Genomic DNA, 17,426 nt, shown 5'->3' on the forward strand with positions numbered 1-17,426 from the left:
TTCTCTCTGTCCTATCCAACAACGACAACAATAATAACTACAACAATAAAACAACAAGGGCAACAAAAGGGAATGAATAAATAAATATTTTTTTGATCAACAATGGTAGAGAATGTTCCATCCTTTGAAGGGAGGATGGACAACATACGCTATGCTACACCTGAGGAAGATGGGTCAATACTGGGGCAGCATGAAATGTTCCTACTCATGACCACAGAATGTGAGCTCAGATCTACAGGGATGCAGAGGTCACATAGGCTCCTAAGCTGATTATGGACCCCAGATCAGATCAAATCGATGGGGTTTACAGTCAACAATATTTATACCCTTTTCCCATATTAGGGAGCTACGCTCTCCCCTGATCCAGTTTTCTGGTTCTTTTCCCAGCCATAACATCATGTCCCCAGACAATAATTAGGATCCACTTGCATATCAGATTTCAGGCTTGGGCATAAAAAACAAAAAAAAAAAAAGAAAGAAAGAAAGAAAGAACACTAGTATAGCTACAGGCCCTTTGAAATATAACTAAAATATGCCTACTAGCTATCTACAAAATGGAGGACCCCCCCCCCAACACTTCATCTGCACTATTCCAGCCCTTAGGTCCATGATTGTTCAACAATTTGTTTGGCTTTGTATGTTAACTCTTTTTCCACCACGTTCCAGATGCTAGCAGGATGCAATCAGACTTCCCTGGACAGACAACCCCACCAATGTGCCTTGGAGCTCCGCTTCCCCAGAGCCCTTCCCCACTAGGGAAAGAGAGACACAGGTTAGGAGTATGGATCAACCTGTCAACACCCATGTTCAGCAGGGAAGCAATTACAGAAGCCAAACCTTCCACCTTCTGTATCCCACGATGCTCTTGGGTCCATACTCCCAGAGGGTTAAAAAATAGGAAAGCTATCAGGGGAGGGGATGGGATACGGAGGTCTGGTGGTGGGAATTATGTGAAGTTGTACCCCTCTTATCCTATGGTCGTCAGTGTTTCCTTTTTATAAATAAAAATAAAAAGTGTCCACCAGGAGTAGTAGAATCATATAGGTATGAAATCCCAGTGAAGACACTGGCAGCAAAAAGAGAAAAAAAAAAAAGTAGCAAACTGTTACCTCTTCTGTTCCACCTGACTGGGCAAATGACTGTTTCTAGTTTGCCTGACATTTAAAGAAAACTAAAAGGTGACTTCCAAATGAAATTAGCTTTACTTTCTAGACTGCACTGGGCAAAAAAAGAACCAACATTTCCAGCCTCAATTTAAAAACATCTCCTTGTATATGCAATTTTTGAAATAACATAATTTCCATTTGATGATGTTTTTAAAAATCATTAATTACCTACAAGCAAGAAGTGATTTAGAAAAAGCAATATAGGGAGGGGAAAAAAGTAATATAGTACAAAATTGTGTCTTAGGGGGTCAGAGGGTGGTTTATAGGATGGATTTACTTGTTTCGATCATTTATCACTGCTACGAACCAGTATACAGAAATTAGGAAGTAGAAGAGAAGGAAGACTGAACACTGGAGGCACGATTTCTTGTGGCTTCTGGGATATTTGAATTTGTTTGGACACCAGGATTCCTGCCCAAGGACACTAACCCTCCTATGCCACTGGGCAGTGAGGTCTCTTCTAGCCTAAATGCAAAGCAACTCTCTTCTCCCCCATCAGGCTTCACCTCATACAGAAAACAACTGTGGTCACGTCACAGGTGCACTGCTGTACACTGAGTTGCACAGGCCTGCAGATGTCCACTGAGGTAGCATTATTACATTACAATATCTGAAAAGCGGTGCCTAAACTCACAGGCTCTGTCAGTCTAAATCCTGGGCTCAGATTCTGCTTCCAGGCACAGTAAGATGTAGGTGCTGTGGGCTCATGGCAGTGCCCACATCAAAAAAAACTGTTGTAAGGAATAAACAGGAGAATGCATGGCAGGAATTGGGCATACCTATCCACATTAGCTGTTACATTTGCCTTAAATAAGTACTTCCCAAAATGACTCCCAAGTCAAGTCTCTGAGGCAGTCTTTCCAATAAACACATAAACTTGTAACATGTAAATAATCACCATGCTTCTACAGTGTTTACTATGCAAAAAGGAAAACTTAATGGAGACTTTTGTAGATATAGACTGACAACATTCAATACAGTATATATAGAGAGAAGCTCCAAGGAATTATAGAAAAAAATGAGACAAGCAGAGGGAATGAGAAAAAGTCATTATACCAGTCACACACCAAGTTAAATAACAGATACTGCAGTTACTTTTCTTTAGGGAATAGCAAAGGTCTTATTAGGCAGATTGGCTAACCAGTGTTCCTCCTGATTGGCTGGTTTAATAGTCTTGTGTCTCGAGAGCTGAAATCCTAGGTCTATACGAGGCTGTGGAGCTTAGTATAGCCATCTATTGTTTTGTTTCTAACACTGTCTGTGATCTGGAAAGTGTAAAGTTTGGATTTGAACCTAAAGGTTCCTGTTTCTGTAGTGCTTTTAGTCACCCCGCTCCAATGTTCATGACTTTAAAGTTGTGATCCACGGGAGAACTAAAGGTGTCACCAAACACTAGTAAACTCCCATTAAGAGGGATGCACAGTGATTATTCTTATTCTATTATATATTCAATTTCATTTTTATTATTTTATTTTATTTTATTTCAGTTTCATTTTTAAATGATGCTCTTAACCTGATGAACTGATTACTCAACTCATAACCCAGGGTATGTGGTTTGAAAAATACTAAGGGTTGTATGAAAAGTTTTGGGAAAACATTTAACAATTAAAAATTACATAACGGGGGTCGGGCGGTGGCACAAAGCACAAGGACCAGCGTAAGGATCCCGGTTCGAACCCCCAGCTCCCCACCTGCAAGGGAGTGGCTTCACAGGCAGTGAAGCAGGTCTGCAGGTGTCTATCTTTCTCTCCCCTTCTCTGTCTTCCCCTCCTCTCTCCATTTCTCTCTGTCCTATCCAATAACGAACAACATCAACAATGGCAATAATGATAATAACCACAACGAGGCTACAACAACAAGGGCAACAAAAGGGGGGAAAAATGGCCTCCAGGAGCGGTGGATTCATGGTGCAGGCACCGAGCCCAGCAATAACCCTGGAGGAAAAAAAAAAGTTACATAACTACATGTACCTCATCCTAGAGGCTTTTTTGTTTAATTGCTACCAGGCTTATCGATGGGGCTCAGTGCACCATGGCCTGGCCCCCTCATTCTAGAGACTTTACTGTGATATTCTGCACTATAAATCTCCAAAAATATATATTATGGGAAGCACTGTATTAATTTAGTCAAGTATCCCCAGTCCCTTATGGGAGGGATACACACTAATTTGGGAAATGTTACCATAAGGTGTCCAACTTGGGTGTTAATTTACTTTATATTTTAGATAGTAACAAACTAAAATATAATAGGTACAAACACACTGAAAACATTCTCTAAATAGTTGATTAGGATAGAGTTCTTCCCAGAGAAAGGGGATCCCCAGGACCCAAAGCTCCAATCTGGGGAGAACTACCCCAGAGAAAGAAGCTGACTGGGGGAAGTAATCACTCACCTAAGAAATATCAGAGGAGTGCCCAGTGAATAAGTTTAAAATCTATGCCACTGTTGATGGCCAAAATAATGGCTTTAGTCAAAGTGAATTCAGGCTTACAAATTAAATTATGGATTCAGTCAGAGCAAATATAAAAAACTAACAAAATGGCAGATGCCAAATAAAGTTCCATTTTAGTGGTTTTACTAAAGATAATGGCTAGACTATTTTTAAAAGAGGATCTGTTCATCCATAAGGGGTAGTGGGTTCTGGGCTGGAAGGTCAAGAGAAAAAAACAGACAAGAGGCAGAACCAGCCACTCCTTGAGATTGGTGTCTCTTCTGTCAGACTTGTCACAGGGAATCTGACTTCCCACTTCTCATTAAGTCCCCAACATCTTGAAAAAGAAGACTGTAAAAGCATAGAAACCAACTCTAAGAATATAATTCTATAATGAGAATGAGAATAAATAATTCTCCAATTCAAGAATACAGATACATGGGGCTGGGTTTACCTACTTAATTTGGATGTGGTGAATGTATGGAACTTTAAAAGGACATTTAGAGTTGAACTTCAGAATGAAGCACCTTCATCTGCATAACCATTATACTATCTCAGTACTTTTGTTTGCTTATTTATTTAAAACAGAGGGTAGGCAGCCCCACTTCTGCAGAGCTCTGCCCCACTAGGGAAAGAGAGAGACAGGCTGGGAGTATGAATCGACCTGCCAGCACCCATATTCAGTGGGGAAGCAATTACAGAAGCCTGACTTTCCACCTTCTACACCCCATAATGACCCTGGGTCCATGCTCCCAGAGGGTTAAAGAACAGGAAAGCTATTGGGAGGGAATGAGATATGGAGTACTGGTGGTGGGAATTGTACCCCTCTTATCCTATGATCTTGTCAGTGTTTCCATTTTATTATTTTTATTTTTATATTACAGAATTACATGTCAACAGGGGTTTGAATCCACACCATTTCCACCACCAAAGTTCTGAATCTTCACTCTCCCCACTGCAATCTACCACAGTTCCCCTAAGGTTGTAGACATGGGCCAATCATCTTCTCTACAACTATCTATCCACATTTATACATAGTTGTCCCTTCTTTTTCTGATTCAATCCTCTCTTCCTCTCTAAGCCACTCATAACATCACAGCTACCTCCATATGTCCCTCTCCTTTTCCTTCTCTCTCTCTGGGTGCTGATGGAGGTGGAGTTCAGAGCCCTTTTATCTTTATCCTGTCACTTCTCCCCCACTGGGAGTGTGGATCAAGTTTGTTTATGGAGAGAAGGTAGGAGTTTTATAAATAAAAATTAAAAAAAAAAAACAGAGCACAGTTCAGCTCTGGTTTATTATGGTTCCTAAGATTTAACCTGGGACCTTGGAGTCTCAGACATGAAACTACTTTGCATAACCATTGTATTTCCCACACCCTCCTAAAATATCTTCCTTGGATTAAAAGCAAGGATTATAGAGTCAAATCATAATTCTTAGTTTAATCAATGTCAACGTTTACTTTCATCTAAACTTCAAATTAGGAAACAATTGTCATCACGTGTTCTCTCTGCAAAAAATGGATGGGAGAGGGGCGATAACGCAGTGGGTTAAGCGCACTTGGCGCAAAGCGCAAGGATCAGTATAAGGATCCAGGTCCGAGCCCCAGCTCCCCACCTGCAGGGGAGTCGTTTCACAGGCGGTGAAGCAGGTCTGCAGGTGTCTATCTTTCTCTCTCCCTCTCTGTCTCCCCCTCCTCTCTCCATTTCTCTGTCCTATCCAACAACGAGACCAACAATAACTACAACAATAAAACAAGGACAACAAAAGAGAATAAATAAACATAAAAAATTAAAAATAAAAACATGGATGGGAGAATTTAGCTGCCCTGTACAATGTGGCAGCCACTAGTCCCATATGGTTATTTAAACTAAAGTTATTTATTTTATTTATTTATTTATTTATTTATTTATTTGGATTGAGACAACCAGAAACTGAGAGGGAAGGGGATGATAAAGAGGAAGACAGATAAACACCTGCAACATTGCTTCACCACTTGTGAAGTTTTCCCCTTGTGGATGGGGATCAGGAGCTTGAACCTGAGTCCTTGCACACTGTAGTATGTGCACTTAACCAGGTGTGCCACTACCTGGCCCCTTAAATGAAATTTACAAACCAGTTCCCCAATAGTACTAGGCACACTCCAAGTGCCTTATAGCACACATGGTTCCTTGGCACCACACACAGTAGACAGATTATAGAACATCTCCATCACTGCAGAAAGTTTCTTGGGTGGCACTAACCTAGAAAAAGGCTATGTATGTACAGATGCTAAAAAGAAAATTGTTCATTTCTCACTTAGAGAAAGTGTTCCAAATCTAGATGAACTGATTTGACTTAAGAGTACTATGGGGCTGAAGTTAAGGCTACTGACACAAATCTCTTTATTATCTCAAAATATCATCCTAGTTAGCTGTTTAAAAATCTCTTGGCATTAAGGCTTTTTATTGCCACAAGTTATCTTTTTCAAAATCCAAACATACTAGGAAATGATACTTGGTGATAACAATAACTTGTAATTAAAGTTACACTAACTTGTGATCTAGTTTAAAACTGTTTAGATCAATCTATGACAAAACAAAGATGGGGGGGGGGGTCAGGCAGTAGCACAGTGTGTTAAGCGCAGGTGGCACAAAGCACAAGGACCATAGGAATGATCCTGGTTGGAGCCCCCGGCTTCCCACCTGTAGGGGAGTAGTTTCACAGGCAGTGAGGCAGGTCTACAGGTGTCTATCTTTCTCTCTCCCTCTCTGTCTTCCCCTCCTCTCTCCATTTCTCTCTGTCCTATCCAACAACTAACGACATCAACAACAATAATAATAACCACAACAAGGCTACAACAACAAGGGCAACAAAAGGGGGGAAAAATGGCCTCCAGGAGCAGTGGATTCAAGGTGCAGGCACCGAGCCCCAGCAATAGCCCTGGAGACAAAAACAAACAAAGATAGTGGCACCATCAGCTCCAGGATAAAGTAAAGTAAGTAGGAACACATTTCTTACCTTTAGGAGAAAGGAGATAATTATAATTATTACATATCTGGGTGTAACAAATGAACTTACACATTTGTCAAAAACACTTCATCTTTAAGAATTTTAGCAAAGATCTCACTGGAGCAGGGGCCAGGTGGTGGCATACATGGTTGAGCGCACAGGTCACCATAAACAAGGACCCAGGTTCAAGCCTCCTGTACCCACCTGCAAGGGGAGGGGGAGGTTTTATGAGTGGTGAGGTAATGATGTAGATGTCTCTTTATCTCTTTCTTCCCTTTTGATTTCTGTCTCTATCCGATAAATAAATAAAAGATCCTTTAAAAGATCTCACTGAACCCTCATAGAGCCTAGTCACCACTGCAATGTGGATCTGAGTACTGCAGATTCTGCTGCTAGTAAAGGGAGACACTGAGAGGTAATACATCATTTTGTATTGCTTAATTGGCTACTGAACTGATCCCGAGTGGCCAGATTATAATGAAGCCCACTGGCTAACACTGTAGGGGCCAGCTCATTCCTCTTTCATGATTCCAGTCTGCCCTACTAACTTGACCACTGTACTGCAGAAGTGTGCATGGGTCAGTGGTGAAGCAAAGTAGAAGTGTATACAAGGGTGTGAAACAAATGGGTGGTGACTTTAATGATTACAAAGAAAAAAAAAAAAACTTCTATGGTCAGAGGAAGCATGGCCGTATATAGCCGTTTAACAAAGCTTAAACAAAAGGCATTTACTATATTCACTAAAAAAAAAGTCACAACAAATGAGAATATGGAAGAAAATTCTAATTATCTCATGGTTATTAGAGAGCTGAAAGCTGAAATCTCTGAGTTAAGAAGGCAACTAGCTGAACAAGCTAAAACAGTATCAGAGCAGGGCAACAAAATAGATGAACTCCAGAAAGCAGTAGAGGGCAGAGAGAATAGAATCTATGAGGCTGAAGACAGAATTAGCAAAATTGAGGATGAATTAGAGACAACTAAAAAAGAAGTAAGAGATCTCAAAAAGAGATTAAGAGATGCTGAAAACAACAACAGAGTCCTATGGGATGACTTCAAAAGAAACAATATACGCATTATTGGCTTACCAGAGGTAGAAAGAGAAGGAGAGGAAGAAAGCGTTCTCCAGGCCATAATAGCTGAAAATTTCTCTAGTCTAGACAACACCAAAGACATAAAGATTCAAGAAGCCCAGAGGGTCCCAAACAGAATTAACCCAGACCTAAAGACACCAAGACATGTCATACTTAGAATGGAAAGGAATAAGGATAAAGAAAGGATCCTCAAGGCTGCAAGAGAAAAACAAAGAGTCACCTACAAAGGAAAACCCATAAGATTAGCAGCAGACTTCTCCATACAAACACTACAGGCCAGAAGAGAATGGCAAGATATCTATCGAGTGCTCAATGAGAAAGGCTTTCAGCCAAGAATACTATATCCTGCTAGACTGTCATTCAGACTAGATGGAAGCATCAAAACCTTCTCAGACAAGCAACAGTTGAAGGAAGCAACCATCACCAAGCCTGCCCTGAAAGAAGTTCTGAAAGGTCTCCTATAAACAACCAGACCACCACAAATAGGACATATATCAAAACACTCTAAAACTCTACAAGAATGGCGTTAATATATCTTCAATCTTTGCCCCACACCTATGGACATCTAATCTTTGACAAAGGGGCCCAGACTATTACATGGGGAAAGCAGAGTCTCTTCAACAAATGGTGTTGGAAACAATGGGTTGAAACATGCAGAAGAATGAAGCTGAATCACTGTATTTCACCAAATACACAAGTAAATTCCAAGTGGATCAAGGACTTGGATGTTAGACCAGAAACTATCAGATACTTAGAGGAAAAAATTGGAAGAACTTTTTTCCGCATAAATTTTAAAGACATTTTCAATGAAACGAATCCAATTACAAGGAAGACTAAGGCAAGTATAAATCTATGGGACTACATCAAATTAAAAAGCTTCTTCACAGCAAAAGAAACCACTACCCAAATCAAGAGACCCCTCACAGAATGGGAGAAGATCTTTACATGCCATACATCAGATAAGAGTTTAATAACCAACATATATAAAGAGCTTACCAGACTCAACAACAAGACAACAAATAACCCCATCCAAAAATGGGGGGAGGAATTGGACAGAATATTTACCACAGAAGAGATCCAAAAGGCCGAGAAACACATGAAAAAATGCTCCAAGTCTCTGATTGTCAGAGAAATGCAAATCAAGACAACAATGAGATATCACTTCACTCCTGTGAGAATGTCACACATCAGAAAAGGTAACAGCAGCAAATGCTGGAGAGGATGTGGGGTCAAAGGAACCCTCCTGCACTGCTGGTGGGAATGTCAATTGGTCCAACCTCTGTGGAGAACAGTCTGGAGAACTCTCAGAAGGCTAGAAATGGACTTACCCTATGACCCTGCAATTCCCCTCCTGGGGATATATCCTAAGGAACCCAACACATCCATCCAAAAAGATCTGTGTACACATATGTTCTTGGCAGCACAATTTGTAATAGCCAAAACCTGGAAGCAACCCAGGTGTCCAACAACAGATGAGTGGCTGAACAAGTTGTGGTATATATACACAATGGAATACTACTCAGCTGTAAAAAATGGTGACTTCACCGTTTTCAGCCGATCTTGGATGGACCTTGAAAAAATCATGTTGAGTGAAATAAGTCAGAAACAGAAGGATGAATATGGGATGATCTCACTCTCAGGCCGAAGTTGAAAAACAAGATTAGAAAAGAAAACACAAGTTGAACCTGAAATGGAATTGGAGTATTACACCAAAGTAAAAGACTCTGGGGTGGGTGGGTGGGTGGGGAGAATACAGGTCCATGAAAAATGATGAATGAAATAGTGGGGGTTGTATTGCTAAATGGGAATCTGGGGAATGTTATGCATGTAAAAAAAAAAAAAAAGTAGAAACGCAAAGCAGAAATTGACTGAGTTTGGAGTATGGCACCAAAGTAAGAAAGCAGAAGTATACTAGAGTTTGCAGTGAGTACCTCCCTAATACTTCCTCTCCACTTTTCCAAGCTTTGGGTCCATGATTGCTCAACAATTTGTTTGGCTTTGTATGTTAACTCTCTTTTCAGTCACCAGGTTCCAGGTGTCATCAGGATGCCGGCCAGACTTCCCTGGACTGAAGACACCACCAATGTGTCCTGGAGCTCAGCTTCCCCAGAGACCCATCCTACTAGGGAAAGAGAGAGGCAGACTGGGAGTATGGACCGACCAGTCAACGCCCATGTTCAGCGAGGAAGCAATTACAGAAGCCAGACCTTCTACCTTCTGCAACCCTCAATGACCCTGGGTCCATGCTCCCAGAGGGATAGAGAATGGGAAAGCTATCGGGGGAGGGGGTAGGATATGGAGATTGGGCGGTGGGAATTGTGTGGAGTTGTACCCCTCCTACCCTATGGTTTTGTTAATTAATCCTTTCTTTAATAAGAAAAAATGTCATACATCAGAAAAGGTAACAGCAGCAAATGCTGGAGAGGGTGTGGGGTCAAAGGAACCCTCCTGCACTGCTGGTGGGAATGTCAATTGGTCCAACCTCTGTGGAGAACAGTCTGGAGAACTCTCAGAAGGCTAGAAATGGACCTACCCTATGACCCTGCAATTCCTCTCCTGGGGATATATCCTGAGGAACTCAACACATCCATCCAAAAAGATCTGTGTACACATATGTTCTTGGCAGCACAATTTTTAATAGCCAAAACCTGGAAGCAACCCAGGTGTCTAACAATAGATGAGTGGCTGAGCAAGTTGTGGTATATATACACAATGGAATACTACTCAGCTGTAAAAAATGGTGACTTCACCGTTTTCAGCCGATCTTGGATGGACCTTGAAAAAATCATGTTGAGTGAAATAAGTCAGAAACTGAAGGATGAATATGGGTTGATCTCACTCTCAGGCCGAAGTTGAAAAACAAGATCAGAAGAGAAAACACAATTAGAACCTGAAATGGACCCAAGTAAAAGACTCTGGGGTGGGTGGGTGGATGGGGAGCATACAGGTCCATGAAAGATGATAAATGACATAGTGGAGGTTGTATTGTTAAATAGGAAACTGGGGAATGTTATGCATGTACAAACTATTGTATTTACTGTTGAGTGTAAAACATTAATTCCCCAATAAAGAAATAAATTTTAAAAATTAAAAAAAAAAAAGTCACAGGGGCCAAGCAGTAGTGCATCGAGTTAAGCACACATAGTGCGAAGCACAAGGACTAGAGCAGGGATCCCAGTTTGAGCCTCTCAGCTCCCCACCTGCAAGTGGTTAGCTTCACAAGTGGTGAAGCAGGTCAACAGGTGTCTGTCTTTTCTCTCCCTGTCTCTGTCCTCCCCTCCCCTCTCAATTTCTCTCTGTCCTGTCCAACAACAACAGTAGCAACAACTATGGAAAAAAGATGGCCTCCGGGAGCAGTGGATTTGTAGCATTGGCACTAAGCCCCAGAGATAATCCTGATGGCAAAAAGAAAAAATACTATGAGGGGCTGGTGGTGGCACACCTGGTTGAGCACTCACATTACAGTTCGTGAGGATCCATGTTCAACCCCCCAGTCCCCACCTGCAGGGGAAAAGCTTCAGGAGCAGTGAAGTAGGGATGCAGGTGTTTCCCTGTCTCTCTCCTTCTCTATCTCCCCATTCCCTCTGGCTGACTCTACCCAATGAATAAATATAATAAAAAAGGAGCAAAATTTTAAAATGTTATGTAACAGAGCAAACTAGCTCCCTCCTCCAAACAACATATGAAAGACATTTGATGAGAAATATATGAATTAAATAATTGCTACAAATGGACATTTTTTAAAGAATTCATATGTTTAATTTCATGAGAGGAAGGAGATTAGAGAACTGCTCAGCTCTGGTATATAATGGTGCCTGAGTCTGAACCAAGGGCATGCAAGTTCTGTGCTCTACCCCTGAAATATGTCCTATAACTATAAAGATACTTTCATGTGGAATTAAGTAATCCAAACAATACCTCCAGCTAATGGCAGACTGTAAGAAATAAGTGTTTTTCAAATACTTTAATGCATTTGCTCAGTTTCACAACATCTACCAACAAGTCATTTTTTTTTTTTTTTTGTCAGTAAACTTTCCTATCCTTTGATTTACCAGGCTCCAGTTATTTGGTTTCCAGCTTGGGAAGCTTGCAAAAACACTTATTAAGCACTGCTTAAATAAAAGGCATACCGTTAAGATTTCTATGCTTCTGCCGTGGAGATTAAACTTACATTTTTAGTTCATTAAGAGATGACAATTACAGTTAATCCTGGAAACATGGTGTCTCTAGGACACATATAAGAACAAGCTGAGTATTTAACATATGAGAGCTGTGATGGTGAAATTATTTCATCTGCAAATATCACATCTATGAGCTTAATATTTTTTTCTTGAAAACTTTAAGTAGGTCAACTATTAATTGCGGTCATGGAGTTGATACAGCCACATCACCCATCCTTCTACAATCTGCTGCCCAGAATGAAGTTGTGGCTTGACATCACAAAAAGAAAGAAAGAAAGAAAGAAAGAAAGAAAGAAAGAAAGAAAGAAAGAAAGAAAGAAAGATCCTTTTATTTAAGCAGGGAAATAAAGCAGCAGAAACTTCTATTACATTTTAGACATTGTTACTATAGTAAAGCCAGTAACTTTTTAAAAATGTCATTAATACATGTGGTTCCCTGCTCTTTGAATGTAAGGTTTACACAAGAGGTGTTCAGGGCTAGGAGCATAGTATAGTGGTTATGCAAAAGACTTCAAGGTCTCTGATTCAATAACCACTACCACCATAAGGCAGTTGAGTAGTATTCTCATTTAAAAAGAAGAAAAAGAAGGGGTTCCACCCATCCCCCAAAATGGCTCTCACATTCTTAGTCCTGGATCAGTTCTAAATGTTGGTCTGGATGGTATAAACCAGAAGCAGCCCTCCCCATCCAGTTAAGTCGTTAGAATAAAGTGCTTTGGAGATCGAGGTGGATGGAGGCAAGGGGACGACGAAGAGAAAATGGAATGGATTTTAAATGGGGAAAATCCCTTCATTTTCTATTTGACTCTTAGAAAACCACTAAACAAGGGCTCCCTCCAAACCCAAAGCGAATCTTTTTTTTTTTTTCCAACCAATGCCCAGTTTCAGTAACCCACCTACCCACGGTCTCCCCCGAGAAACGGAAAATCCCATTTCTTTCCCAGCGTGTACCTAGGAAAAGGGAGCAAGACTGCGCATTTGGAGGGGGGGAACGGTGCACCCTGCCGCAAGTTAGTGCCTCCTTCCTGGCTCCCCGTTTCCCCAAGCAGCCCCCCTCAGTTAACGGGAAAGTGAATGGCACGGGGATCAAGAAGACAAACTTGGGGCCGCCTCGGGGATCAGAGACCCCGAACTACGAGGGCCTGGGCGTAGCGGGTCGGGACACCTGTCAAAGGCCCCCACGCCCACGGGAGTGCAGCGGGCTGGCGGCGCAGGGGCTCGGCGGACGGCACTGCGGCGGGGACCGCGGCGAGGCGGCTCTGCGCGCGGGGACAGCCCGCAGTGACTCCGGGCTCCCGGGCAGGGCGCCGGGCTCGAGTGGGCTGCCCGCGCTCGGGGCGACCCGGGGTGGCTTCAGGGGCCGAGCAGTGCCCCGCGGTCGGAGGATCCTGCCGCTCGCGCACTGCTGCCGCGCCCGGCGCCGAGGTCTCCGCCCCCGGGCCGCGCACAGAGCGGGTCCGACGCCCCCTGGCTGCCGGGCGGCCTGCGCGAGGAGGGGCTGCGGGCGCCGCGCCTACCTGGTCCGGAGCGGCGGGGCCGCGGTCGCCTGCGGGGCCGTGACCTGAGGCGGCGGCGGCGGCGGCGGCGGCGACGATAGCAGCGGCGAGGAGGGCGCTTCCTTCAGGAAGGGGTGGGATCTGCCCGCCGCCCGGCCCCCTCCCGCCGCTCTGCGGCCCGCCCCCGACTTATTCTGGGGTCCCCGCCGCGAGGCTTCCCACTGGGAGCGGTCTCCCGCACACACTTCCTCCGCCCCGAGCCGGGACCCTCCATGGCTAGCCCTTCGAGGGCCCCTGATAGTTACCGAGACTGCCGCCGAGTGTTGCACAGTCCAGCCGCTTCTTAGCAAAGCCTTTGTGGACGCGTTAGCTGGAGGCTCCTCACCTAACAAAAGGAGGGACGGGATCTGGGCTCCTCCGCCTGGCGGCTATTTGCCCCAGGCCCGGGGGAACACCCCCCACCCCGGGCCGGCTCCCCTCTGTCCGCACACCCAGGGGCCCCGAACGCGGCGGCCTCGTTCCGCTGCCGTCGCCGGCTGGGGGAGCTGCCCGCGCAGCGCTCGCCCGCGGGCTTCTCTCACCGCAAAGAACAAACACCCGGTCAACTTCTGACCCAGGCAAGGGACCGCCGGCTCCTTCTTCCACTGGACAGGCTCTCTGCTGCCCGCTACCTCCTCCACGGCCGTTATAAAGCTGTAATCATGGGCACTTTTTACAGCTTTCCCCACCCGGGGCCTCAGCCTTCTGGTGGCACCCAGGCAATGACCTCTAGCAGCAGTGGAAATCAGTGCCATGTTGGTCACAGCCTTGACACTCACACCATTTCTAAATGGAGCCTTAGAGGACATCCCCAAACGATTTGTCTTTGTTAGATGGACCTCTAGTCTTTCTGCTATTGCTGCTGGTGGAGGGAGGGGGCATGGGGGGGGGCACAGACCTCTGTGCGGTGGCCTGGTTACAGTTATCTGTTGCCTTTCTTAAAGCTCACGTTTCAGGTTTTCCCTGAGCAAAGCTACAGCAGTCTCCTCCTCCCTCAACTCCGTGTGTGTGTGTGTGTGTGTGTGTGTGTGTGTGTGTGTGTGTGTGTGTGTGTGTCTTGGTGAAAATAGCAAACACAAAATCTTCATTCTAATTTGAAGTGTGTGTGTGTGTCCTTTTGGTGAAAACAGTAAATACAAAATTTTCATTCTAATTTGAAATCCTGGTGGAGTATGTGCTAAGTTTTGCATTGGTTGACCTATGTGTGTTTTTCTAAGGAGGGTAATCATAAGCTTTTATCACACTCTCGTGATCCACAACTCCCTTGATGTTAAGAATCATTTGAGGCCCTTCAATGAACCATAGCTCTGATGTGACACCCACCGCTAATCCCACCCCATGCTACCCATGCCATTCGTTTCTCCTCAGTGACTGAAGAAAGCCTCTACCTAGTTCTTCTAATCCAGTGTGTGTATATTTCTCTCTTTTTTAATTTCTTTATTGGGGAATTAATGTTTTACATTCAACAGTAAATGCAGTAGTTTGTACATGCATAACATTTCCCAGTGTATGTTTCTGACCAAAGCACTGCTCAGCTTGGTTTGTAGTGGTGCCAGGGATTAAACCTAGAATCTCCAAGCCTAGGACATGGAAGTCCATTTCATGAACTGCTGTTCTATCTCCCTGAATCAATTGAGTTTTTAAAACTTCTAGATGCAAGGGCTGGAAGATAACTGACCTGGTAGAGTACATACCCTGAGACCTGAGTAATAGCCCCTAACACCACATGGGAGCACCATGAACTAGCACTGGGGGGTGATGCTGAGCTCTTTCTCTTGTTTGTCACTCCTCTTTCCCTCAAAGATAAAAGAATGAAAAAACTAGACCGCCCAGGCCACTCAGAATGGTATCCAGGCATGCATTAAAAAAATAAATAAAAATAACCCCACTTTTGGACTCATCTGTAAGTGAGCAAGCATTTAAGGCTCCATCTTGCTCTCCACATTTTATCAGAAGCCTGTCACACAGACTTCCAGGAAACAACGAACTTGTTATGCAGACCTAGGGAAGAAGGCATTGCTTAATGATTCTGTCTTGATGCGGGTGATTCATTTCTTGAGACAGGCTTTACAGCCATACAAACAACCTCAGAAAACAACCTGGTGACAAGACCACTTCTAGCTAGACAATTAACCTTGTGTCCTCCAGCCAGTCAGCTGGAGCCCTTCTCCATCACTGGGTTACTGCCCTTTGTATGCCTGAGAAAGAGACAGTTTTTCGAGATAGGAGTCTGTCAACTTCTCAAGTTTGGCTAGCACTGTCAGAACTATTTTTCTTGAACCAACTCTGGTCTCTTGGTTAACTGGCCTTCTGAGTGGTAAGCAATGAGTTTTTGATTTGTTAACACAGTCAACTCTGTGCCAATGGAGGGTTTCAGCCATATAAATGTCTATACCCAACCCCAGAATCAGAACATGGGGTGGTATGGAGGGGAGAAGTGGAATCCAAACCAGAGTATTTTTGCAAAGCCATACACAGGGGACTATGATATTCTCAGGAATAGGAAATCTTCTTTGTAAAATATACTGGCTTCCCTTTTCTCTATAGAACATTTGAGAAGTTTTGTAGTATGTTTGGTTATTTTTAACACTTATTTCTTTTGCTTTTCTTTCCTTCTTCTTCTTCTTGTTTGTTTGTTTTGTGGTGCATAATTCCCGTTTGAGCGTCATTCTTTTTATCTCAGAGACAGAGAGAGGAGGTAGAGACAGCACAGCACTGGAGTTTTGCATATGGTACAAGGGTGTGAACTCAGGCTGAACACATGACATGGCGCATGTTCTACCTGGTGAGGCCTTTCAGTCCCCAACATTTTCATTTTCACTTAGAGCCAAACTCATTTTTGTTTAAGAAACCAACTTGAGGTTTCTTTAGTACTGGTTCACCCAGTACAGTGCACATTTTAACATATATAAGGACTTGGATTCAAGCCCTGTTCCCCACCTGTTGGGGGTGTGAGATGTTTCATAAGAAGTACAGTGGTGCTGCAGGTATTTCTCCTTTTCTGTTTCTCTCTCCACCCCCACTGTCTTTCCTCCTATCCCTCTCTAAAATAATGGTTGCTGGGAATGGTGGAGTCAGTAATAATCCTGGTGGGAAAAAAAAATCAACTTGAGTTTTTAAGAAGAGTACACTTGTCCATTTATCAAAAGCACTAAATCACTGCTACCTTCATCTCCAAAATGCCTATCCAAATAAACCCAAAGAGTGAAGTCAAGTATGTTCCCAACAGTGATAATGAGACCTGAAATACTATGTCTAAAAGCTGGTCATGAAGTGGTTGCTGTAAGCAGCTTCCTTAATGACAGGAGAGTTCTAGTGAAGCTTTAAGGTAACAACAACAAAACTTCATATGGTTAGCTATATCTGTATCTGTCTTTTATTGACCTTGGTATCTTACTCATTAAAATGTGTCCACAATTTTGGCCAGGGTAATAGCTTGGCTGGGAGAGTGTAGGACTTGCATACCAAGACTCTGGGTTTGATCCTCAGAGCCACATGCATCCAGCCCCTCCATTATGAGAGTCTCTATCTCATTTGAAATCTTTAAAAAATACATGTTCATCATGTATACAATAAGACTTTAGATTATATCTACATTCATGTGTGAACGTAAGACTCAAAATCTCAGAGCTATTTTTTTCCGTCTTTGTCAGTGCTTCACTTCTTCAAGCTGACTTTTTCAGACACAAAGGCAGAAGTAGAGTGAGTGTGTGTGTGACTTTTTCAGACAGAAAGACAGAAGTAGAGTGAGTGTGGGCGGGGAGGGAGAGAGAAACCACAAAACCAAAGTTCCCCAAGTGCCATGGGGATTACACCTGGGTGGCAAGCATGACAAAGCAGACACCCTCCCATCTGAGCTATCTCTCTATCCCTGTTCCTTATTTTTAAATGATTTGTTGACAGTGCTCTAAAATGCTTCAGACTTTGAGGAAGGGCCAAGTACAGAATGAGGGCTCCAGACTTAGATGTGTGGTAGGTTGGAGGCCAATACACAGGGATGTCACTATCTATGAGATGACATGGAAGGACCCTG

General features: G+C 43.4%; 1 protein-coding gene across 8 annotated transcripts in view; it reads right to left on the bottom strand.

Moving 5' to 3' along the window:
- Positions 1-14,072, bottom strand: part of TMEM150C (transmembrane protein 150C) — an 83,266-nt gene extending 69,194 nt beyond the window's left edge. Inside the window, exons 1-2 of one of the 8 annotated variants that reach the window (XM_060187937.1) lie at positions 13,936-14,072; positions 13,660-13,739 (exon numbers count right to left, since the gene is read on the bottom strand). The gene's annotated coding sequence lies outside the window, so the exon portion shown is untranslated. The other 7 variants (XM_060187935.1, XM_060187936.1, XM_007518490.3 and 4 more) reach the window with 7 other exon arrangements.
- Positions 14,073-17,426: the final 3,354 nt, after the last annotated feature.

This window comes from Erinaceus europaeus, chromosome 3 (assembly GCF_950295315.1).
Source record: "Erinaceus europaeus chromosome 3, mEriEur2.1, whole genome shotgun sequence".
NCBI classification, from domain to species: Eukaryota; Metazoa; Chordata; class Mammalia; order Eulipotyphla; family Erinaceidae; genus Erinaceus; species Erinaceus europaeus.